A 6,780-nucleotide genomic window follows, 5' to 3' on the forward strand; every position below is an offset into this window, starting at 1 on the left:
GGGCACCGGGGTTCCCGTGCTCGCCATGGACACCGGGCGGCGGCGGGCGTCGTCGCGGGGAAGGAGACGGCGGGCGGGCCGGCGGCCTGGCTCGGCTGGGCTCGGCCCAGTCGGGCGCGGTGAATTTTTTTTTAATACGTTCCGCGGAAAAATTCGTAAAAAAATAAATAAAAGTCCAAAAAAGATAAAGCAAAATTTCCCCGTCTAGTTAGAAAATCTAGAATAGGGTGAACATTTTTTTGACACAAAATAAATTTTTGAAAACATGCAATATTTTTATAATGCAATAAAATTGCAAATAAAATCCGAATAAATTCCAATAAATGATTTTAACACTTTTCCTCCAGTATTTCAATTGTTTTGGAGAAGTCATATTTTCTCCTCTCGTTTATTTTTAAATGAAATATTTTCCCGGAGAGAAAAATAATTAAAACCAAAATCCTCGTTTTATAATTTGATGAAAATCAAATACGAAAATTCGAGAAAATCCCCAACTCTCTCCGAGGGTCCTTGAGTTGCTTAGGATTTATCGAGGATTTGTCAAAATGCAATAAAATATGATATGCAATGATGATCTATGTATAACATACCAAATTGAAAATTTGGGATGTTACATTTGAACCTCAGTAGCCCGTCCTACAAATATCATAGCACTATGGTCATCAGACATCATTTATTCTTTCCGAATATACAGCAAGTCACCACATACCTTGCTTGTCCTCCAGCTGCCTTTTTACAAGGCCGAGCTCTTCTTCGGCCCGCTTCAGACTCTGCTTCAGTCTGGAGACCTCAGCAGCATGAGAGGTTGCGGCCAGCAACGACGTTTGCTTATTCACATAAGACATATTTAGTTAGTTTCCTGCGAAAATTACTTGATCCTCTGTCCGGCTTTTCTTTTCGAACACCGGACAGTGTCTCAGGGGCTACTGTCTATACTATGGCTTTCTCTTTTGCATCGCTTACCTCAAAGCCTGTTAGCAGGCTGGTGCAGGCTTCGGTCAGTCCGCTCTTGACGGACTGAACCCTCTCAACCACCGTACCCATAAGGATACGATGTTCCTCCACAATGGAAGCGCCTCGTAGTGCTTCCAGCAGATTATCCGGTGCCTTTGGGTGGACAGAGGTCATCGGCGGAATAGGCACACCTCCTTCTTTCGAAGGAGGTTGCTCGCCGGATTCCGGAGCCGTATAGGTCTCCGGGACCGTATTCGGCTGGGGGGCGAACTGAATATGGCCCCCATCGCCAGTCTCCATGGGGATTTGCTCCCCCATGTGTCCGGCGACCGAGGTTTTACCCTTTGGCGCCACCCTGATGACCTCCTGAACCTCTCCCTGGCCTGGGAAGGTCCTTCGGGACAGCACCTCAGCGTCACCCTTGGCCTTGGGAGAGTAAGCGGCCGGCGGTGACTCGCTGGCTATCGCCTTTGAATCTAGCGAACCTCCTGATGAGGATCGCGGGGAGCTGTCGTGGGTCGGACTGCAATTGCATAGTTTAACATGTTAGGACTATGAAGCGGAGAGGCTGGATATATGAATGCGTCTGGGATTTTTAGTACTCACGATTCGGCCAGGGGCTTGTTTCGGGGACGCGGCTCTGGGCTGCTTTCGACGTCCCACGCAGAGTTATCCGCGAAGGAACCCTTCCCCCTCTTGGACGCCTCTGCCTCCAGATTTGGGGAGGCCGCCCTCTTCTTCCTTCCCCCCTCGGGAGGGGATATGCTTTCTTCCTCCTCCTCATCGTTGTCTTTGGCGGCAGAGGAGTGAGTCTCGTTGTCTTCGGACGTCACGTCCGAAGCACCCTTGCGGCGGAGGCCACTTCTGGCCCCCTTGGCCTTCTTCTCCGGCGCCTTGTAAGGCGTCGGGACCAGCATCTTCGTCAGAAGAGGGATGGCTGGTTCTTCGGGCAGCGGAGCCGGACACCGAATCCGCTCTATCTTCTTTGTCCAGCCCTGGAAAAATATATAGTGAAGTTCAGGTATCTTCCCTGAAAAAGCAAGTAAAGGATACACCTTGAAGTGCGGAAGACTTACCGCACTGGCGGGATGGGCCAAGGCATGCCCACGGTCCTCGGTCGTCTCCGGCGGCCTCTCGTTGCCCTTAAAGAGCACCTTCCAGATATCTTCGCGCGTAGTTCCGAAGAATTGTTGCAAGATCTGGTGCTCGGCCGGATTGAACTCCCATAAGTGGCAAGTCCGGCTCTGGCATGGAAGGATCCGGCGAACAAGCATCACCTGGATCACGTTGACGAGCTTGATGTTCTTGTCCACCATGCTCTGGATGCGCATTTGCAGCGCCGTTAGCTCGTCCGACGAAGACCAATTCAGGCCTTTCTCCAGCCAGGAGGTGAGCTGCATTGGGGCTCCAGACTTGAATTCGGGAGCCGTGGCCCAGGTAGCGTCGCGGGGCTCTGTGATATAGAACCACAGTTTCTGCCACTCTTTGACAGTCTCCACAAAGGTACCTTTGGGCCATGTGACATTGGGCATCTTGCTCACCATGGCACCTCCGCACTCTGCGTGCTAGCCATCCACCACCTTCGGCTTCACGTTGAAGATCTTGAGCCACAGTCCGAAGTGGGGTGGAATGCGGAGGAAGGCCTCGCACACGACAATGAATGCCGAGATGTTGAGGAAAGAGTTTGGGGCTAGATCGTGGAAATCTAGCCTGTAATAGAACTTAAGTCCGCGGACGAAAGGGTGGAGAGGAAACCCTAACCCGCGGACGAAGTGGGGGATGAACACCACCCTCTCATTCGGCTTCGGGGTGGGGATGATTTGCCCCTTGGCCGGAAGCCGGTGGGCGATTTCTTTTGCCAGGTACCCGGCCTCCCGAAGCTTGGTGATGTCCTTCTCCTTGACGGAGGAGTCCATCCAATTGCCTGGCGCTCCAGATCCGGACATGGTCGAGTGCTTTCTTGAGGCAGAAAAGATGAGGACTTGGGCACTGGAGCTCAAGAATGGGAAGGCAGAGAGAGAAGCGTGGGTGAAAGAAAGGGATCCATATCTTCTTATAAAGGCAGTGAATATCGAACGCCTCCCCACTCGCCTCAAAGCTCGCCTATTCCCAAGGGCCGTGCAAACATCATGGTTGGATTACCCACGCCCGTATTAATGAGAATCCCGTAATAAGGGGACATGATCTCTGTTTCGACAAGACGTGCCAATGAAACCGCACCTCAAAATATGGAGCGACACGCCAAAAAAGGGTTCGAAATAATGACCGGGTGATGACGTGGCCTCACGTTACAAAAAGTTGTCAGTAGATTGGACTCGTGAAATATTATACTCTCTGCGGTTGTGTGTGGTACTTGTTTTGCAGAGCCGGACACGTTTTCTGTGTTCGGAAAATACTCTGGAGTAATCGGAGGAGGAACCCGCCTTGCAATGCCGAAGACAATATGCGCGCCGGACACCTCGTCATTGAAGCCTGGTTCAGGGGCTACTGAGGGAGTCCTGGATTAAGGGGTCCTCGGGCGTCTGGCTTGTTGGACATGGGCCGGACTGATGGGCTGTGAAGATGCAAGACCGAAGACTCTCACCCGTGTCCGGATGGGACTCACCTTGGCGTGGAAGGCAAGCTTGGCGTTCGGATATGAAGATTCCTTTCTCTGTAACCGACTTTGTACAACCCTAGTCCCCTCCGGTGTCTATATAAACCGGAGGGTTTAGTCCATAGACACAATCATAGTCATACAGGCTAGACTCTTAGGGTTTTAGCCATTACGATCTCTTGGTAGATCTACTCTTGTAATACTCATATTCATCAAGATCAATCAAGCAGGAAGTAGGGTATTACCTCCATAGAGAGGGCCCGAACCTGGGTAAACATCATGTTCCCCGTCTCCTGTTACCATCGACCTTAGACGCACAGTTCGGGACCCCCTACCCGAGATCCGCCAGATTTGACACCGACAATGGACACACCACCGGCACCTTGGCGTCTCCTCACAACGCCTCCGTGGTGCCAAGCTCTAGCAGGAGATCCTCCTCTGCCTCGTGAGCAAATAGGTAATTCCATGGCAATTCCTAGGAGGGATATGAAATCAATTAAGAGATGGTTCAGGTGGAGAGATTAATTGGTGGATCTGTAGGCAGAGAGGGCTCCGGCGACCGCCGTGTATTCTCCTTGGCCCTTTGACGTGCTGCCCTTGTTTTTCTAATCGATCGAATTCCTGTTGTGTCGTCGCGGCCGAAGAAGTCGGTTTTCCGGGAGAATGGGATTTTATTGATTTGGATTTGGTAGGATTGCTTTGAGATCAGCCACGGGACAAGATTTCATCTGGTGGAACGTATGACCCGGGTCGTATCAGATTTTTTTTCGAGAAATCCTATACCGTTATACACGCAGTAATTAGTGAGCGTTAATTAATACCCTTCCTTCGCTGCCATTGTCTTTCTGATATGGTTCCCTTTTAATCCCAGAACCCTGTAATTATGCGACTCTTTTTTTCCACGAATCAAGGAAAGGCTGCTTGGTTTCCACGCGGTGGACGAGAGGTAAGACGAACGTATGATGGGAGAAAAATCGTTGGAGGGGAGAGGGGGTTGTACGAGAGGGCTGGACGAAGATGGGGGAACGTAAGAGGGGAAACGGAACACTCCGTTTCTTTTAGGTAGTATCGATTATGACTGTGATATTCATGGCCCAATCTTGTATAGGCATTACGTCCTTTATATGTTAGGAAATTTAAAACATAATGCAAAATTGAAAAAAAAATCTGAGAAATCATAAAATGTTTGTGGATTCATAAAAATATCTATTATTTTGAAAAATATTCAGGAAATCATAAACATATTAGCAGATTAAAAAATCATGATTTTGATAAATGTTTGGGAATAAAAAAAGATGATTTTGAAAATAAGTTTGTGTAATAAAAAATGTTCATGAATTGTAGAAAAATGTTCACAAATTCAGAAAATGTTCACGAGTTTTGAAAATATTCTTAGAAAGGAAAAAAAATACAAAAATGGCCATCTATTAAAAAACAAGTAGCTTATTATAAATAGTAAACAGATATTCATGAAGTTCAAAAATTGTTTCCAAATTTCAAACAAATGTTCTTCAATTCAAAAAAAGTTCACTGATACAAAGAAATTTTCAGGAGTTAAAATAATGTTCATAATGTCAAGAAAAAAGTTGCGAATTTATAAAATATTATTTTTTTCAAAAATATTCACACATTTTGAAAAAAAATGTACACGAGTTCAAGATATTTTTCATTATTTCAAAAAAAATCATGATTTCAACAAATATTCAGGAATTTAAAATATGTCCGCATAAACAAATAAAAGGGCGAACAAACATGAAAAACGAAAAGCAGGAAAAACAGAAAAGAAAGTGGAAAACCCAAAAAAAAGATAAAAGGAAGATAAACATAAATATTTTGAAAAAAAAAATCAGGGAATGTTCCCAAAACCGATGGCAAAATAACCAGAATGGACCGCTAGCGTGCTCCCGCGAAAAGGAGTCTCCCTAAATAGGCCAGGCCAGGCGCGCGGGAGGCCACGGCCTCGTTGTTTTGTTTTGTTTTTGTCTTTTTTCTTTTCTTTTTTACTTTCATTTATACTTTCAAATATTCTGAAAATATATAATATAAAAAACTCTGTCCATAAAAGCATCTGAAAAAATTGTCAAGCAAGCGTTTGAAAATGTTAAATCGGTATAGAGAAAATGTTTCTCATGTATACAAAAAATACACAATGTGTATGAAAAAAGTTGATCATGTATTTAAAAGAATTAATCAAGCATTTGAAGAAATGTTGAACAAGTATTCGAAAATTTAATCAAGCACTTGAAAAATGCTAAATGTGTATTGAAAAAGTGTTGAACATGTATTAGAAAAATGTTAATCTTTCATTAAAAAATGTTAAATGTGTATATAAAAAATGTTAACCATGTATTAGAAATTTTTAGTCTTGTATTCTATTCAAAAAATGTTAAACTTGTATTTGATTTTTTTAAATGTATATAGAAAAAATGTTGACCCTGTATTAAATAGTTAATCTTCCATTTGAAAAAATATTCATAAAAATTTGGAAAAATCTTAAATGTGTATAGTAAAAATGTTGACCATGCATTAAAAAATATTAATTTTGCATTCGAAAAATGTTAATCAAGCATTTAAAAATATTAAAAATTTATCAAAATATGTTGATCATGTATTAAAAAATGTTAATCAGGCATTTAAAAAATGTGCATAGAAAATAATGTTGACGCCCTCCCTTATCTCTTGTCAGCTGGCAGCTGTTGTCTGGTTTCTTTCCTGGGCCTTGTTCCTTGAGCGAAGATGGGCCTGCCTTATGTCTTGTTGTCTGTCGATCCGCCTTTTAGACTCTTCTTTTTCACCTTAAGTGCTGCCTCTGGAACTTGTGTCGTGACACTTTATTTCTCCCTCCATTAATGTAGTGCCTATAGATTTTTTTTGGAAGTCAAAGTTTGCCAGCTTTGACCAAATTTATAGAGAAAACAGTCTACATTTACACTATCAAACATGTACATTATGAAAATATAATGCATGATGTATCCAATGATGTGCATTTGGTATTCTGGATGTACCTATTTTTCTCTATAAAGATGGTCAAAGTTTGTATTGTTTGATTTTTAGAAAAATCTATAGACACTACACTATGGAACGGAGGGAGTATTACTCAACAATACAATGAATATTCTCATCATAATCCATGCTAGAAACAAAGAGAAGTAAATCAAACATTTGTTGTTCCTCTAGATGTGAAGCTCGTTGATCTATAAAACTGGCTACCGCCAAATTAACTTAAATTT

The sequence above is a fragment of the Triticum aestivum genome, chromosome 2D (genome assembly GCF_018294505.1).
Source record: "Triticum aestivum cultivar Chinese Spring chromosome 2D, IWGSC CS RefSeq v2.1, whole genome shotgun sequence".
NCBI classification, from domain to species: domain Eukaryota; kingdom Viridiplantae; phylum Streptophyta; class Magnoliopsida; order Poales; family Poaceae; genus Triticum; species Triticum aestivum.